Source organism: Meleagris gallopavo, chromosome 12 (genome assembly GCF_905368555.1).
Source record: "Meleagris gallopavo chromosome 12, MGAL_WU_HG_1.1, whole genome shotgun sequence".
NCBI lineage: Eukaryota > Metazoa > Chordata > Aves > Galliformes > Phasianidae > Meleagris > Meleagris gallopavo.
The window spans coordinates 14,527,016-14,546,865 of NC_139415.1; the positions used below are offsets into that span (position 1 = coordinate 14,527,016).

The following is a 19,850-nucleotide window of genomic DNA, read 5'->3' on the forward strand; positions in this document are numbered from 1 at the left end:
ATAAAATAAAAAAATATATATCATTTTGAAATATTTTCTAGAATTAAAATTTGCAGCTATTCATAATAAATACTAACATCTGTTAGCTGAATGTTGAATGATGTAGATATTAGTATAGTGAAGCCTACTTGTTTCTGGCTCCTTTTCTCTATGTCTGCTTTTCTTTCCCACATAAAGAGAATATTTTTCCAAGATACTCCCTTAAAATGTAGGACCTAAATGAGAATTTCTAAACATCTTATTGGATACTTATCAGCCATAATGTACAACTTCCAAGGTGCTCAAATTTTCTGCTATATTCAAAAGAAGTATCTGTATGTGGACAAATGCCATGGATGCTGTTTGCAGCGTGCAAACAGAAGACAAAGGCAGAACCTTTTTTTACAGTTAGGAGCTGCACTAAATGCTTTTGCAACTGTTTGACTTGGGACTTGCTAAGTATACGTCTGCAGATGTAGAAAGCTATTAGTGAAAAATATTTGTATAAAACTCCTCGTGAGTCCCGCTGGGCTATGTGAAGTCCCAGCTTGCTAGTTGTCAAACGACGTGTGCTTACAACCCTGAGGTGCCAATTTAAACATAGCTTTCTTTCCCCCAGGTTTGAGCAACACCTAGAGTTTGTAGCGTCCTGTGGGTGAAAAACAGACTCTCAAGGGATGCATCGTGTTGGAGCTGGAAAGGAGCGCTTTCCATGTCACCAATGTCTGAGTGAGCTGCTCTGGTATAAGGTAGGTTCTGAGCCACAAATGATTTACTTTTAGCTCTCTGTTTCAGTGGTTGAGGCTGAATGCAGAACGGGGCTCCATGGGGCTGTTTGGAGCTGCCACAGGCGGAGGAAGCTGTTTGAGGTTTCCTTGGAGCAGCATTGGGGTGCTTTGTATGATGAGCACCAACAACCATACTGCCAGGTAAAGCAAATGGAACTCGGAGCTGAAAATTAAATATTTTTAATTAAAATCCACATCTGCAAGCCACTCGCTGGGAGCCAGGATTTGGCTGCTAAATTAAGCTGACACGCTGGGATCACCAGTGTCAGAGACAGTAATCCCAGAGTGGCAGCCAGTAGATCTCGCTGGTTAATATTTAAAAAGCTGCTGGCGCCTGATGGAAACCTCTTCATAAAATACTCCATCAAGGCTGATTGTTTCTGCTCATGAGTAGTGTCACACATAGGTAGTCTTGCTGTCCTTTCCATATACGGGGTCTCGGTGCTGCCGGAGGGAAGGCTCCAAGATGTCATTAAGGTGTTTTGATGCAATGGCCATTGCATTTGTTGTTGTGCCAGCAATGTGCCATGAGCTAATGTGCATTGGCCTAATTAGACCATCCCCAGAGTTCTTCTAAATTGCTCCACTGCTATGGCCGTGGGTAATCTTTCTTGACTGTTCCGTCTTTTCTCCCAAATATTTTTAGGCAGGAGGAAAGTAGGGAATGATGTTTGATGTGCAGTTAGGGCTACTGATCCAGAGGTTTTTATCTCATGCATGCCTCAGTTTCCCAGCTATTTCATCACACTGTAGCCTTGACCACGGCCCTCAGCTGATCCCAAAGAAAAAGGATCATCTTGGTGTTGTCTGGGGCTGAAGGCACACTAGGTGACGTTCCTGTTCATCACCTTTTTTGCAGTTAATGGTGTAACTCTAAATCTTTCTCATGCAATCCTTCCTAACTCAGCTATGCAGGGCAGGAGAGAGCTGTGCTGGAGTTAATTGCATTCTTGTGCTCTGCTCTGTGTATGTTATAGGCTGTGAGAGAAATGGTTTGAAGCTTTTTAGCAGGGATTTCAAAGCTGGAGATTGGAACAGCACATTACAGCTGGTTAATATGTCTCAGCTCTCATCAGCATTTAGCAACCCCTTACCCTGTCTTTACTGTTTTGGTTTGGTTGGTTTTATGCAAACCAATCCAATAGAATGTTTTTCATTAAAAAACAAACAACAAAGCTTATGTCCTTGCATCATTTAGCTGGAAAGGTGTAATGCCAAGTGGCAGATGCCATGAATGTTTCAGAAGGGTGTTTTGGAAGAAGAAGGTCTCAGCCTTCTCTTCGGGCCCTAAATTGTGATTCGGTGTTTGTATTGACTTACAGAGAGAAGAAGTGAGTAAAAGAGAGAGATGAGAATTTACAGACTTCAGACTCCAAGATCTTGTAAGACAAAAGCCTGTCACTCTCATACATCTTCCCAATCAGCTGGGAAACAAGACTTAATCAGTTGAGACGGTGTGAGCAAATAGGGTTATCTTGCAGCTCTCTCTAAGAGTGGCCATATTGATACTTAATTCTGTTGAACAAGAGGTGAAACCTGCAGAAGTGTCACAGAAGGAGATGATGAAATGTGAGCGGTCAGGTTCACTTTTGTTTAAAATCAATTCCATTTGCTCTGTCACACCCTGGTTGTGTTTGTATTTTTCGGTAATGTCTGGGAATAATTAATTCTCCTTCACTTAACAGAACCCTTCCTCTCTCACCACTTGAAGGAAATCCCCGATTTATGCTAAAAAATTACTTTGACAACAAATTACCTTGAGATTTAAAACTGGTTGCTAGTGCTCCTTTAAGTCAAATTCTCTTTCCACTTTTAGCACAGATGCATGAAAGAGGAGGATGCTGTTCCTGAGTGAGCGTGGAGGAAGATTGAGTGTGCGTGGGAGGACAGAACAGGAGAACACACCAGATACTAGGGCCTCTCCTCCAGCACACTTAATAAGTGTTGTTAGAAAGTACTTTTGGGGGAGGAGGGGGAAGTTCATCTTCTAAGCGTCGCTGAATGATAAAACTGAACTGGGAATGATAACAATTAAGAAAAAAATATTGAAAAAAGTTGGCTAATTTTCTATGTCATTCAACTTTATTCTGGGGGAATAGGAGACAGTGTTTTTATCACTCTGTTTCCAAACTGGATAAATCACCCTATCTACCAGAGATAACATATCCTTCTTCTGTTCTAGCTCTTTCTGAAGTTATTTTTCCTCTAGAGAAGGAGAATTGTAGCTCCAAACTTCATACAGAAGGATCCAGGGTATTCAAGACTTCAAGGGTCATTCAGACTCCAGCTAAGACAGACCATCACTCTAACATATGAGGATTGTGTTCAAAATCAATCAAATCTAGGTAGTACAAATACTCTGAAGGTTTTTCTTTCTGTTTTCTATTTTGCCTCATCGTTCATATATTGTACTATTGAGTTACCTAAAAAAATAAAGCATGTTCATGTTATCAAGGTATATTGAGCAAATTGTATTCTTCTCCCAAGAGCTTATCCATCAGTTACAGCCTTCATCTAAACTGGGGATGTGTGGATGTGTAAGTATATCTGTGCAACTTTCTACATTCTGTTCCTAGCAACACCCTGATAGCATTAATTCAAAGAAAGGCCAATACTGAACCCAGACAAAACCTATAACCCTGCCAGAAACCAACAGTGGTAGGGGGACATATCCTTCTTGCTTTCCAGCAATGACAACAGGAACCTGACGTATAAGATAAGAACAACACAAACGAACAGTGATCCAGTCTCCTTTTCAACCCCTTGGGGACATTATAACACACAAGATTTTTGTCTCCTTGGCAATACAGTGCCAAGGCTTACAGTTGAAATTTTTTTCTCCGACTGCTTAATTTTAGAAAACTATCATAGACTTTTGATACTCAATTAATCAGTACTCTTCATCAGTTTTCATGACCAATCTATAAGCAACTGAACTAGTTCCAGCAGAGTCTTTTAATGTATAAAGTCTTTCTCCACTGTTCCACTGGCCTCACCCTCCTGAATTCTCAATGTATTTTAGAAGAGTAATCACAACCACATTTAATCTTTATCTGGTTGAATTCTCTTATTCTCTTCGTAAGTGAATCACTACATTCCTGTAAAGTATTGGTACCCTTCCCTGTATTTTCTTTTTTATTTTTTATTTGAGCAATAACATAATTTTTTGTTTTAGAAAGAACAACTCTTCTAATGTATTCCAGCCTTTCTTGGTTGAACAGTAAATCAGATCCTTTCTTTCCTCTGTGGCATTTAATGGATTATGTTGTTTAAGAATGTAACTTTCCTTTTTCCAGGGCTTAGTGGATCTTGGCAAGAGTACAGAAGTGGCAATTCCAGTTCAGTGAAGCACCCTACACTGTTGATGAAATATCATTACTACTCTTTGCATCTTTCCAGTCATTTTCATCACAACTTCTACTGATTTTGTGCCTGGATGGGATTGGTAAGATGAAAACAAGTTGCAATTCTGTAATAATTCTTTAACAAGAGTTCCGATGATCCCCTCTTAGCCTCTGTTCCTAACATTGTCTCAGATTTGGAGATGAAAAAGAGATTTTCAAACACTGAGTAGGAGAACTGGTTGTTCTCTAAGAACATTTTGCTACTGAGTTATGCAGAATTAAAATTCGATTCATGTTGGCTATCAGGTTTCAGAAGAGCTGCAAAACCAGTTGAAACAAATGCTGAGGACTGTGGATTGCCCAGATGGTGCTCCAGCAGCTCCGTTGTGCTTTCCTCTGCCTCGTCAGTTTAGTCCAGTAGGGACTGTCCCAAGTTATCACTTGCTGTTAGATCAAAGATCATATTTTTATATGAAGAATGCAATTATAAATAGTTTATAAAGCATTAGTAAATTATTAATAGGGAAGAATACTCGAGTCATGAATAACATGTTATAGATTATTAAAAGCACATCAGTTCCAGTAGTGCAGATGAATATAAACCTAATAAGTACACTATTGAACAGCCTCTAACAATTGATTTGCTCATTATTAATATATCTATTACTACCTTATTAACCTGTTGCTCACTATTTATGTGATTACCCCAAAAGTGAATGAATTTAAATTGATTTCTTTTGGAAAAAAAAAAAAGAAAAGAGAAGAAAAAGAAACATTTTACAAAGCTCTTTTTCTAGGTTCTGAATTTTGATTTTATTAAAGACAAAACATAAGCGTTATTTCGTCCCTATAATAAATTAAAAATATGTGACTCACTATTTTTCATGGTTTCCCAGAAAGTTGTATTTCCTCCACCACTGTGACCAAAACATTTCTCCATAAGCTGATCAGGTGCTAAAGGAAAATAATTACATTGATCTAGAAGCAACATTTGCCACTTGTTAAATGGAAATGAACTGGATCGGTGGAAGTGTGGCATATGTGCAGGGTGGGATACTTGGAATGCATAGGTCTCCTAGTAGAAGATGTTAGCTGATTTTTTGCCATGACACTGGGCAAGGACAATGTAGGGGTAACGTTGGGATGTGTTTCCTGGCAGCAAGGTCTGTCAGACTATGGGATGATATCCCTGGAGAAATGACAGAAGTCCTGTAGCTTGAGTCAATTAAAGGGCAGTCTAGACAAGAACCCACAAGGCTATTCTCTGAAGGACCAGTCGCGCATCTGGGGAGGGAAATGACACGGGACATGGAAAATGACCTCATCATTCTCTGTCACTCTTAAAATGAAGAGGTGATGTTGATATTGGCTGTCCTACTGCGGAGGATGCTTGGGAAGGTGTAGATGAATCATAGAGATGATTCTGTGATGTGGGTGGGAAGGAATTGGTAAAAACTACCAAGACTCATAAGAACCAGGAAGGAGTTCTTAGGAGATGTCTTCTTGTTACTGTATTTTGGTGAGGATTGTGTTAGCTTAGTATATGTGAGGAACTCCTTGGTCTGTGCCCAGTCAGTTGGTATTCGAATTCTAAATGTTTAGATTTCATCATCTTAAACAGAAGATAGCTAAGGAAAAAAAAAATTGAATTGCAGCACACCTAAAAAGGTTGGAGCATCCTATGCTGGAGACAGTCATCCTGGCTCCATCCACAGCTGCATTACCCTAGAATTAATGCTGTAGTATAATCAATACAAGGAGCACAAGGGTAATTGCACCTGGCTTTATTTTTCCCTTATGACAGACCTTGGCCCTATGCTGTATAGCAGCAATGTCAGCTTGGTAGATCTGGTTGATGCAGAATAATGGTCCAAGTGGGAAAGTTGGTCCCATGGGGGCTTCACTCACTGGAAAAGGGTTGCTGGTGGTAAAGGAGCCCCAAAAGGATCTCTTTGTCCTCTGCTCCCGACACGTGGGAGGTGATCAGCACCCCATCTGCCTGCATAGCCGTGGAATGCTGCAGCAGCTTCTTGTTGGTTTTGTCAATTAATATATTATATATCATTATATTATGTATTACATACTATCAGTGCAATTGGATGTAGGGCTGCTTCAGTCTTGAAAACAAAAGTAGCTTTAAGACTTCTCAAGAACGTACCAAGCAAGTGCTTAGCTCAAAAGCTAACCCTCCATTTCATGCAAACTGATAAGGGTCAGTGAAGCACCATCTGTGCTGAGCAATAGGAGGCAGATGATGATGGATTTTACTTTAATAAGGTAGGAGTTATTTTAGTCCCGTACAATAGATGTGTAATATAGGATAACTGAGGCACAAGTGTACAAGCCATCCCACAGTTGTAATGGTATACTCAAAATTGCATTGTACTTAAAGCAGACAGCAATATTCTGTTGTCCAGCAGGTAGAGAAGATTAAATTCATCTTTTTTTCCTTCACCCTATGTAAATTGCCATTGACTGCTTTTGCTTTTGTTGTTTGTTTATTTATTTATTTATTTTTTAAGTGAGTTCCCAACATCATTAAAAATGAATGCAGCCCTTTACATTTCTAAATACCGGAGGAGCTCCCATTAGCTCTCACCCTCTCGTCAGTGTCTTTTCGGGAATATCGGAGCCACAGATGTGGAGGAAATGCACCCAGCCGGTAGATAACGCCTGACTGCCCTTTGACCCTCGGGTTAAACTGCTGTCTGGCTCGCAAAGCCCTGCAGCCCCTGTCCAAGGGATGGAAAGCTGCCAGCCCGCCAGGGCAATGCAATCTAGCACAGGGATGTGCACAACATCCCTCCCTGATGCTCTGTGTGATGGGGGATTGTGTGAGCCGGCACTGAGCTGTTGATCAGCTGTGTTTTCATAGCTGCCAAACAAATCTGATTAGTTTTTCCACTTTCCTGGGAAAGCAAATCTGCTGTTTATTGCCAGGTCCACCAAATCCCAGCTATTTCAACTGATGCTTGTTAAAGCATATTATTATTTATTTTGCTTATTATGCAGTAGCCACAAGGGTTTTTACAGTCTGTTGCATTATAGGTAAACGGGTGGTTTATCAAGCTAATACAATGAGACTGGTGAGCAACTCTGAGCCTCTGGTGCAATAAAAGAAGGGAGAGGAAGAAAGAAATGCATGCAGCTTTGATGCGATCCTGGTGGCACTAAAGAGGGGCAAGTGTTTGCCTTGATGTCCTATAGCTCTGTGAGCATCATTCTGAGCAGAACAGTGCTCATTGCCTGGGAATAGAGTACTTGTTCTTCTCAATCGATAATAACTCAAGGGTTCCTCCTTGCCATCCGCTGTGGTGGCTGAGCACCTCCCTGCTTCGACAGTATTTGCACTCACAGTGGCACTCTGAGCTTACAGATGGGAAACTGAGATTAAATGGCTTGCCTTGAGTCATGCCAGAAGTGAACACAGAGCCAAGAGATGATCTGGGGATGCTCATGTCCTGCACTGACCCCCTGGCCACCTCATCACCACCTCCCTGCCTAGCCCAGCACCTCTTTCCTTTCTCCAACATGAGATGAAAAACAGAGGTCACAATCAGTTACACTTAAGGCACAGCCTATTAGTGAAAGTAGTCGTGGGGCTGAGTATCTTACAAATGGGACTTTTCTACTCAAAGTACATCCGGCATCTCAGCTCCCTCTACATTGCGCTTAGCTGCTGCCTACTCCAGATGTGCCCATATCTCTGTGGTGTGTGAAAAGCCTCCTGGGAAGACACAAAGCTTTTATTAGAGACATTTTTTCTGCACTCAGAACTTCCGAGGCTTTGCTTCAGCACTGACTGTAGTGGTACACTGCCTGGTCTGGAAACATACAAAAAGTCTTGATGTTCATCAGTTGCATGGACTGGGTCTTCTGCTCTCCAATTAGAAGCATCTAGTTTTAGTTTTCACTCTACTATTATTATAATTATTTTATTTTCATTATATTTTTAGTGGATTTACACTTTTTTCCCCCTGCTGTTACGATATTTTGTTATGGTATTTTCTTAGAAAAAAATTACAAATGATTTTCAAACACGGAGAAAAGCAGTTGGTACCATGAAAAAGCTTAACAGGTTGATCAAGGAAATTTTCCTCAGGTGAAAAACACCGGTGGTTGGAATCTTACTTTGTTATGCCTGTAGAAAAATTGGAAAATGGCACTCAAAGTGGAGCAGGTTGGGTTAGCACCTTCTTCATTAGGAAGCTGGAGGGCAGAAAAAGGATGAATTGCTCTGACTTGGGCACAAACCGTTACATCAGGCTGCACATCTCATCACTTAAGCTTTATCTGTAGAATTGTAGGATCATTTAGGTTGGAAAAGATCTCTAAGATCATTAAGTCCAACCATTAACCTATCATCCCTCCCACACCAAAACCCCTCACACGCAGAAGACTTCAAGTCTATGCTTAAAACACACATAAACTTGGGAGAGCACATCTGCTAGCAGCAGCAGCTGCTGTACAAAAGCATCCTCTGCTTGCTTTCATCTCCTTCCTAATGGAAAGGAAAATGGAGCATAAAGATATTCTGCAGAAGGTTAAGTGCTCTCGTCCAAGTGTGTTGGGTTTGGAGGAGTCAATGAAGCAAAGCCAGGGGGGGCCTGGAGGGGATGCACGAGTTTCTGTTGTTTGGCTGCAGATGTGTTATTATAATTAACTTGAAAGTGGGAATGCGAGGGCTGAGCAGGAGGGAAGGTGAGGAAGCGTTTTTATGGCAGGAGGTGAAGTCTGGGCTGCAGACAGTGATGGAGATGGTACTCCCGGTCTCTCTAAGGTCATCTGTTTTTATGGGAGGCGAGGGGCGAAAAACCGGTACGTGAAACCCAAACAGGAAGGGCCTGATGGCACATGTGGTAGAGCTTAACAGGCAAATGCTTGACCCAAGGCCTGGGTTACTGCTTACTGAGCAGCCCCCGGAAATATGGGCTTTGCTGGACGTGTCACTGTGTTATAGGATAACCCACTTAACTGGGTGATAAGGTCTGCAGCGTGGCTGTTGTTTATGTCAAAGTCTGTGAAAAAAACTTGTTGGGTGGATGGTTGACATCAGAGCAGAGATGGAAGGCTCTATAAAGCTGGACTGCTGTACTGAAGGAACCTATAGCGCTGTGCTAAATGGCATTCCAGGCTGGAAGCGAGGAGCCAAGTAAAGAGGGAAAAAGGACAAGATAATACTGAGAATAAAAGTTAATTAAAAAATAAAATCAAGGGAAATGTGTCTCTAAGGCCACTTCTTGCACAGAGACCACCTGTCAAACACTTCCCTGTCTATAAACCCAAGATTGGCTTCCAATCTACTCTGCAGTTCTTTAATTTTTAATGCCTTTCCCTTGGTCTCACAGGTGGCTATTATAGGCAGAAGCTGTCGCCTGTATAGATACAGATGTGCGCAATGCAGGCGCCGAACGTGAGCATTCAGGATCCAGGCACCAACACCAGTTGGGAGCAGGAGCTGCCAAAGGTTGTTAGGGATTTGGGATTTCTAGGGATTGTTCAGGATTGCCACGTCTCTTTTCTTTTTTCTCCTTTCCACACCCGTGTCCCTTTCCCTTTTTTTGTGTTATTTTTGGAATTTCCCAAATGTCATCTCAATGCCTTTGAGCTGACAGCAGCGCTAGGTGCTGAGCTGAAGGCAAACAGGTCAAGACGTAGTTTGTGGATGGGATTTGGATCCAAGATACGTTGGTTTTAATCCAAGCCTCCTCTGTGTTGTGATACTTAGCTTCCCGTTTGCTGTGTTTCCCCCTGAAACACAGGGATGTTGTAATTCATCCTTTACCTGACTCACAGGGGTGTTGTGAGGCTCCGTTAGTTAATTATAGTAAAGCTTCTGAATAATAATCATAATAACGTTTAGCAAATGAAAAGCGGGTGTTATTACCGTTCAAGTAATGACAAGGCACCCTGCTGAAAGAAGCAAATAAAATGCTGATTATTAAAATCATTTGTATTTAGTGGTGCACATGTAGTAGCTGCTTTATAAACTTAGAGATGCAATCTTGTCCCCGAGCCGTAACAATAAGTAATTCAAAGGGCTTTGTTGTTCGCTTTCCCAGGACGTAGGAACAAACAGGTATGTTCTGTCAGAAGGGCAGAAGAGACTTTTTTTTTTCTTTTTTTTTTTTTTTTAATTAAGAGAGCAGTGGAAAAGAGAATAAAAGCAACATCTGGCCGAGATGAGGAGTATGTGTGAGCCTTGTCTGAGCACAAGCTAGCTGCTCTGTCCAGTCCCTCTCATTCTAGCGTACCAGGGCTAGAGGCAAATTTGGGAGAATTGACGTGGGGAGTGAAAAGTGCTGGGGGGGTTCTTATGCACATAGGAAAGAGCTGGGGTCAGGCTTAGCAAAGGGAGAGAATTTGTGATTTTGGAAGTAAACATCCATCTTCTGGTAATGCTATGAATCTTTTTTCCCTTTCTGCTCTTTCAATGCAGCTTCAGGTTTGAGCAGCTGGAAGGGGCTGTCAAAAAAGTCACTGCTGTCAACTACCCATGGAAAAATGCCCACTCCCATCAGAGCATCTCCTCCGCAGCTGGTCAGAGCCAGCTGACACTGAAGACGTCGTCTCCAAAAAGGGTAAAAATAATGAACAGGGCTCTGGGGAATCTTGTCACTCTCCAGACGTGCTATTTCTCAGTCCCATGTGAAAATAAGCAGTAAAGAGAAAAATCTGTGGAGTCATTGTTTGTGTTGTTGTATATTTCTGCTGATAGATGTGGTCAGTTACTAGGGCTTTTAATCTAGTTCGTTGGGTTGGGTTTTTTTGGAACATAAAATTAATTTTTTGTGGAAAATGAACTATATAAATAAAATGTGTATAATTGGATATTGCTCTGGTTGTGCTGATTCAAGGGCTGTAAATGCACTCGATGTTTGCAGTGTCAGGCTCTGAGGTCTTTAGTTGTGCTCCTTAAAGATGACTTATGCAGTGAGTGGTGTTTGCTTCAGCAATTTGACTACCTTCAGAGGATCCCAAAATTGCTATAAAAGAAAAGGACTTGCTTGTTAATAAGGCCTCTTTGCTTTTGTGATGCAATTTTTTGCTTTAAAGTTGGCTTTTGATCCCAGAAACTACAAGTCATATAAATCTGAGGCAGGCTGGTTCAAGTATTGCTCAGTGTGCATTTGTACTGTACTGGTGGTGGTGTGCGCTTGGTCCATTCCTACCTCTTCTAAGGTCTTTTGTGGTTGATTTTGGAGAGTTGAATTGTAACTTGTTTTCACAGCTTGAGCTGTGGAAGCTGGAATAAGCTTTAAGGTCTATTAGAGAACTCCTTTCTCATCTTAAATGCTGGCCATCAAGTTTTGATTCATTTATTCTGGATGGGCAGCTTATGTGACCCTGCCATTCACTGGCACAACTGTAGTGTCCTTAGCACTGCAAGTTGCCAGGAACAGGAGACACTGTAGATCTATGCGTTCCCTTTACTTCTCGTAAGGTCTTGAAACTCCATTTAAGAGTAATAATCAGGTGGAACAGAAGCAGAATCCATAGAGGTATCTCTTCTGGTCCAGTCTGGCAGAGGCACTTAGAAACTCTTCACTCTTAATATTTCTTTGTTTTATTATATTGCCATGTATAAACATGTTTGGGAAAATATTAATTGGAGTGCCTGTTACTTGACAACTAACTCTAAATGGTTTAAACATGCTTTACTCGATGAAGCAAAGAGGTGTTGATTAGGAGAAATTGAATTGTATCCCTGAGATAATTTTCTATCTCTGCGTCTAGAGAATAAACGCAAACCGAAGCTTGTAGGAGAAACAGAGCTGCTACACTCCAACTACCTCAAAAATAACATTTGGCACATGCATATTAATTGATTTAATGTAAAAATCCTTGATCCAAACTTGTACTGAGACTTTAAATTGAGGTCCTGACCATACTCCGTGGTCACTAGAGGATCCCACAAGAATGGGAACGACCTGGCAATTTCCAGTTTGGATAATTATGTTCGCCTTCCTTAGTATTTCCCATGCCCTTTCAATTAGTATGATAATCATCTCCACTTTGTGACCTATACTGAAGTACAAGTGGTGGTGCTTGCTGTTACACTGCTGCTGTGCTCCACCCCACCCACAGCTGTGTTTCAGTGGGGATGCTGGAGCTCAATGCTTCGGTGCCCATCAGCATGGAGTGGATAGGGACTCACTTGTGGGTTATCTTGGGATGAGAAACCCAAAGCACGTGGAAGTGCTCGCTTTAACCAAAGGACGGACAAATTCATCCCTGGAGATTGTGGAGAAAAGGGTGGATATGGCACTGAGGGACATGAGTTAGCGGGCAAGATGGGAATGGGTTGATGGTTGGACTGGATGATCTTTTCCAACCTTAATGTATGAACGAAGGGGAGTAATTGCAGATTCAGTCAAATAGCAGGAGGTGAGGAGAGCTCCGCTTCAGCTCAAGAGTGAATTTTTAGACGAGAGGTGCAGTCCATCGTAGTGCTGTGGAGGAATGAGGAGGTGCTGCAGCTCCCATCTCCCTGACAGCATGATTTAAAGAACTGCTCTTCGCTGGCCTGGCCTTGTGTCTTTCAGTTGCCTTGAAAGGGAGAGAGAGCTGCATCTCTGCTCCTTCACTGGCATTTGTCTTAAAAATAATAAAAATGAAAGAAGAAAAACAAGGCAGTGTGTGCCTTGAGTGTGAGGGAGGGTTCTGGATGCTGTGAACCCCCTGATCAGCCGTTGAGTAACGACGGGAAGATCTCACTGAGCTCCACATGATTTGTTTTCCATAATGATGCGGTGTTTCTTCCCACCGTTACCCCTTGTAACAGATCCACTTTGCACAGAGGCAGCAGTGCCAGCTGCCTCTGGGATAGCAGAGTTTCCTTACAAGAGAGCTGTTGCTGTTTTATGTGTTTTCGGATGTTCAGCTTAAATGAAGTCTCTAAAGGGGGATCTGTCTTTTCTTAACAGCAATCATTTTTATATAAAATCGAAGGTATTCATATTATGTCTTCATCTTCTATATCTCAACTAGTAACAATATCACAACTACTCCCTCCTGACAACTATATTCATTTCTCATTAAAGATATTTCATGTTTTATTCAGGAATTTAAATGAAGCTATCAGAGCCTGTAATAGCAACAGTTTGGGATAATTGTATCTCATTGATGGCAGCCTCAAGAGTTCTAATTAATATATATTTAGCTCCCTGGCTGTCTTTAGACCAAACGCCTCACTGTGAAAGACAGGGAGAGGCGATAAGGGGAGAGGGGGAAGGGAATGGATTCCAAAATAACAACCCCATGCTGAAATTTGGATGGGAAAATCTGTCTTGCAAGAAGCAAGTGCACGCTTAGGGATTGCTATTTCTTTTTTTCCACTCGATTCAAAATAACTTTTAGGATACAGAAAGAAAAGAATATAGGTTTACTCGCCACTTATTTGTTGGGGGACGAATGACAAATACAAGTTTTTCCCCCCATAGTGATACACTTGATATCCACGTTCAGATTATCAGTGCTCTGCTGTTATTCCTTCTTCTCTGCCTCCTTTCCAGCACTTCCTTCAGCCAGTGTACTCCTCTCAGAACTGCCCAGCCTCATAGATGCAATTTGCTATGCAAACAGCCTCCTCTTACACTTTTTCATGGCGTATGACCGATTAGCCCTCACCATACAGCTCTTCATTTTCTTTTCCCCTTTGGACTTTCTTACCCCACCCCTCCTTTTCCTTTAACACCACTTTTCCCTCCATTGTATGTAATGAGACTATAGGAAAAGGTTTGGGGGGGGTGGGTATCATTCTGGCACTGGAATTCATAGCACTTGTATTCACTTACAAGCCTGAACTATTTTCTCAAATCACTTCAGTCTCTGACTTTCTCAGACTGTAGTTTATAAATCACTTTTGTGGTACACTATCTAGAGGGGATCAAGACCCCTGGAAGCTTGAGTCATATTGAATCGCATTGTGTAACGGAGAGTCATTAGGAGTTTACAGTCAGGGGAAAAAAAGAAGTCTTATAAATAGGCTAATTCAACTGGCACTTATCTGTTTTAAAGGCATTATTGAGGAAGGAGGATGGTTTTATTATTTGCTCCCAATTTTGCTCTCATCAGCAGCAGCTAAGGGTGGCTCTTGAATAGGACAGGAATAGAGATGTTATAGACTTGCAGCCTCGCAACTCTCTCCCCCACTCGCCTTTATTATTTAAGCAAGTACTAAAGACTGTTTGGAGGTTTACTTAACTGGCTTCAGCGTTGGAAGGCAATGCAGCCTACCTGGATGCAAACTACCTCAGTTTCTCTGAATGAGAGTTTCTTTTCTCTTCCTTCCTGCTGATTTTTTGAAGGTGTTCGTTTGAGAGAAGCATCTTACGTAGAGCAGGGAAGGAGCTTTTGGAAAGGGAAAGGAATTTTGGTGGGAAATTTACATGGCAGCTGCGTTTTTTTCCAGTCTATGTCAGTGCAACTATTCCATTACCACTAAAGCCATCCCCTTCCCTTCCCTTCCCTTCCCTTCCCTTCCCTTCCCTTCCCTTCCCTTCCCTTCCCTTCCCTTCCCTTCCCTTCCCTTCCCTTCCCTTCCCTTCCCTTCCCTTCCCTTCCCTTCCCTTCCCTTCCCTTCCCTTCCCTTCCCTTCCCTTCCCTTCCCTTCCCTTCATTTATTTTATTTCCCTGGGGTGTGTTTCACTCATAGATTCATCAGCACAAAAGCGTCAACCCATGGGCATTGCCTTGCTGCTGGCTGCATGTTCTTAGCTTCATTTGGAGGGAATCAAATACCTGGATATCCTTACTGCATGCTCACATGCTTACAGGTGTGGTGGAGGCAGAACAATGACCAGAAACAGGTGTTAGGCCCTCAGGAACTCTGACTGGCTGCCAACAAGTTTGGTTCTAGCTGAAGTAGCTGTTATCTTCCTCCCCTCCCCTCAAAAACAGATAAACAAATAATAATTGATGTCAATTTTCAGTATTGTCTGCAGATCTCCATCCCGTATCATCTGCTTCCATGCCAACTGTGGGGTTGCTGCACTCAGAGTGGGGTAGGAATTTCTCAGAAGAATAAAGTGAATCAAAAGCACGCCTTGGAAAAACAAGAGCGGTGTCAGAAGTTCAGAGGGTGGAGAGAACGGCTCGCAGTGACCGCCTGGGCTCTGAGCATCTCATGTGGGTCGCTCTTCTCTGCCCCTGCTCTTCCATAACCCGGGCTGGAAGCCAGCCCAGTGCTGAGAGATGGAGGGTCAGTCCGCTTTTATAGTGTAAGGTCAGAAATGGAATGAGGCTGGGATGTCTCAATTGAGATTCAAGTGTATAAAAGTATAAATCAAAAAACAGCAAAATCCTTGAAGGGACACCTTGCAGCTGTCTTGGGAAATGAAAGGCTTTGAAATGAGAAGGCTGGAGAACAGGAGGATCCTGCAGCCTGTGCCACTAATGATGCTCTTCAGCCTCGGATCGGAGAATAACAGTCTTGTTGTCTGGATAAGTGCAGGGCATACACTCCAACCTGGGGAGAGATGCTGTGCCTTCCATTGTAGCTGCCAGCTACAGGGAGAGGTTGTATGTGCATGTAAATACAAATCACATCACTTACACAGCTGCTTTCTGACTAAATGCATCTTAAAGGCTATTCTAAAAAGACTTTGGCAACTGTAGAGCCCCTTCTTCATGCCCTTGAAAAGTCTCCATAGGCGCAAAGTTCACCAACAAAGTCACGGCAGAAGAGAAGAATGGACTCTTTCATCCGTGCTACTCTGAACGCGGATGTCTTCTTTTGCTGCAGGACACTCTCATAATTTTATGCTTATTTAAACAGACACATATCTAGTTTATGGGCATATTTCAGGAGGAAAAAAAAAATCCTATAGCTCAGAGTGCATTTCTCATGGGCAAACACCTGATCCCCTTTAATAAGAGATAAAAGGGAAAACTATTCATTTGCCGAGGGAATTGCAGGGCTGGAGCTGCTGGTAGCTGCTCTGCTGCCTGGTTTGGGGAGCATCAGTGGCTGGTGCTGATGCCACATGAACCCACATAGCAGAACCTGTGGGTATCAGCGAGCACTACGCAATTCGACTGCCAGAGAGGTTTCGGAGCTCAGGATGTGCATATCTGCCAATCACACACAGGGCAAGGGTAGACCTAATTGATGGTTCATGTTGCATCAGTGTGGATCTTCACTCTTTTAGGGATTTAGGTGTTTTTTTTTCTTCTTCACAGTTGGCACTGGTTTGATATTTGTATTGCTATTAGTATTTTTCTCGAGCAAAGCGAGTTGAGTGCTCAGCTCCCATGTGCTAGCCTATTTCTCCACTTTCAAGATGTTTATAAGTTTACATTTGCGTGTTTTCTATGAAATGGTCCATGCTGGTGCATCTCTCTTTTTTTTTAGTGTCTTTCTGGTTAGTTGTAAGCTTTGGGTTATCTTGTTTTGCTCGCAGAGATGGACAGAGCAGTTGAAAAATGGTTCAGATATATAAAATGGTAAAAACTATGCTGACTCCATATGTATATAGGGCCAGCCATAGGATGCCTGCTCTCACACCTTTAAAGCTGCTGCTTCTGCAGTGTTGCCTTTAACCAGTAACACAATGAGAAATTGACTGATTGAAATGACTGATTGGGGTCCTTGTGGACTTTTCTTCACTTCTTTCTTTTTCAGATGGTTCAAGAAAGAAGCTGAGGAGCTCAGACGTCAAGAAAAGCCACCATGGGTGATTTTATTGGTTCTGACGTGTCAAAATCCAGCAAGTCTTTTTGTTCAATTTTAAGCAGAAACGTCGTAGATGTTGACTGAGTAACTTTGCAGACAAACTTGCATCTTCACTGAACCAGAAGGTTTCTCTTATTCACACCAATATGGACACACCAGGAACACCGTAAGAAACTGCATTTAGGAGAGGGTTTCATTGAGCAAACTCAATGTGCACTTAGTTCAAATAAACCCTGGAGAGCCAACCAGTGAGACCTCAAAGTCCAATGTAATTTGCAGGCTCACGTATCCCAAACTTCACTGCTCTCTTTCAAATGGAGAAAAATGAGGCAAAATGATCTACTGTGGCTCCAGAATTGGTGTACAGTCTTTGCCATGGTGTGCAGATCTTTTTTGATTTCTGGAAGTGTACCTTCTAATTTATTGTTTAACCTGTGCAGAGGTATCTAAATGCTTAGGAAATGAGGTGGATGTCATCCAAGTGTAATTCCAGGGGACCCAGAATGGGAATGGGAAGAAATGAGATTTTCAAAGATAAGTTTTAGAGAACAGGAAGACTGCTACACCCTTAAGTATCTTTTCTTTTTCTGGGGCATCACATTATACCACATGTCCAAGAAGATCAAAACCTGTGGAACTTTTTGGAGACAGTCAGGACTGTGTCACAATTCGCAGGGCTGGAAATTGTGGATTTGGAATCTTTCTGACTGTAAGAGCAAACACATGCTACAAGAGCGTGGTCTGTAGAGCTTATTTTGGTCTTCATCCAGATGCCAGCTAGATTGCCACTACTATTTAAATAATTATTCTAAAAAAAATCCTTGTTATTTTAAAAATGGCTTAAAATAAATAAGTGAAAATACTTATTTTAAAAATCTAGTGGCAAGTGGGAACTTGGTCTTCAAGAGGATGGAGCAAGCAAGCAGCCCCTCTCTGCTGATGCTGGCCTTCCTAACCTCGCTACCCTCTTTTAGGATCTGATTTATTCCATCACAGCATTCCAAAATTCTCTGTTTTAAACCCATTAAAGTTTTTGAGGAGCCCGACAGCTCTTTCATCTCCAAAAGGGAACAGAAAGCTGCATGCGATCAGAGAAACTAATGATATTGAAAATCTGCCGAAAGCAGGGTGAGCGAGCAAGGAACAGAGAGGATTAAGGAAAAACCCTGCTTCGAATCCATCCTTTTGTTTTATGGCTGATGGAGCCTCTGTTTGACATATCAACAAGAAAGAAAGAATTGAAATCAAATGAAAGGTTCGTTGATTGGAAGAGAATTGTCTGTAGCATCTCAACAAAGGCACCGATTGCTGGTGCCAGCCTTGGTTCCTCTCTCCCACTTCTCTCGCTGCTCTCCCCCCGTTACACGATACTACTTGGAACATGTTATCAAGGACTGAGAATCAGGCCAGTGGCTGCTGATGTTAAAAGGACATGACATGTGCACAAGGCAGGGCATAGGGGCTGGCTGCACATATTAAAGGCAAACACATCACAATCCGATTAGTAGAAATGGAGTGTGTGTGCTGGCTCTGGGAATTTTTTTTTTTTTTTTTTAAGTAATACTTCTGTGCTTTTTTTTATCGATTTATTTATTTTTGAAAGAAGTAATTCCCTCCTTGCTTTCTCTCCCTCCTTCTTCCCACCTTCAATTCCTTCATCCTTATGTTTTTACCTCACCAGGGCTCCCAAGAAACAGGAGTTCAAAGGCAATTGAAGTAGCAGGGAAAAAAAACTAAAAAAAGGAAATACAGTAAATGCAAAGAGCTCTCTAATCTCTTCCTGACCTGTCCTGTACAGCAGGCAATTTCTGCAAATCTAACACAAACTTCTAAATCTTTCATTTTGGGAGACCGAGAGGGATAAAAGCAATGCATGTTTCATTAGAATGTAAGCTGGCTAGCTAAATATATGTGTGTATATACATTTTTGCTAGCAATGTTTTATAAAGTATTTTCAGAAGCTTAACATTTTCCTTTATGACATTGCCTAACTTCTAAAGTTTTTATTGTTTTACTGGAATGCTTCTCTTGTGATTTCGTACTTCTACTTTAGTGGGAATTTAGGTAAGAAGGTTTGTAAAGAAAGGACAAATTTAAAGATTGTGATTCTTGAAGAAAATTTAATTTTCATTAGATCTGAAGCTAGACTCGCTGTGAGTTGGTTGAGGCCGAAAAGTTTCACCTCAAGTCATTGCACCTGAAGGCATCCTTGCTCAGCAAATTACCTGAAAGCTCGCTCAATTTTGAGTATGTACCTAAATCCCAGTGCTTAGGATTCATCTTGATAATGTGAGGTCATTAGGTTAATATAAGGGAAAGGTCAATTAGTGGAGAAATAGGACAGTCTTTTCTTTACACACAGGATGGTAAATATGTAGAATTCAGCTAGAGGAAAACAAAAAAATCACGGTGAAAAGGAGAAGTTCAAATGAGGTAGGTGGACCTACACGGGCATTCTCGCTTCCTTCCTTCCCACAGCTTCCTCTGTTCCTATAATCTCAGCACAGATGTTTCCTTTTTAATCCCTGGCTCCAGCTGGCAGTGCATCTCTGCTCTACCGTACTTAGTCGCAATTACTGTAGACATTAACTCTGCACATGCTTCGGAAATTGACTTCTTTTTCTTCCTTGGAAATGTTGCTCATCATCAGGTTTTTAACAGCCAGAAATAAAGGCCATTTGTATACTGATGAATCCTATTCCCTTCAAGATTTGTAAGAGAGATAAAAAGGATGAGAACCAGGCTTAAAACAATTGCTGGCATCATGGAAAACTTGAATACTTAATTTGTAATACCTTCCTTTACAAGTACAGATAGTTTTCATCAAGTGTAAGAGAAGGAATGGCAAAAATGTCAGGCGTGTACCATACTTCCCTGCTGCTCACTTTTTCAAACTAACCACAAGTGCATTATCTATTTTGATTGTTGGACACAGGCTTGGTATACTAAGTAGATTTTGCAGCATGTTTTAATGTAGGTGAAGTTGCACTTACTAACGGAGTACGGACTGCTTAGCTGCTGAGTTCAGGATCCGAGTTTACCCTGATTATCCTGGTTGTCTGC

General features: G+C 41.8%; 1 long non-coding RNA gene across 1 annotated transcript; it reads left to right on the forward strand.

Annotated features, from left to right (window-relative positions):
• The first annotated feature begins 1,566 nt into the window (after positions 1 to 1,566).
• Positions 1,567 to 17,004, forward strand: LOC146543563 (uncharacterized). Its single transcript, XR_014885891.1, has 4 exons — positions 1,567 to 3,112; positions 4,064 to 4,212; positions 10,551 to 10,692; positions 16,737 to 17,004. It is a non-coding gene; the product is annotated as an uncharacterized LOC146543563 (long non-coding RNA).
• Positions 17,005 to 19,850: the final 2,846 nt, after the last annotated feature.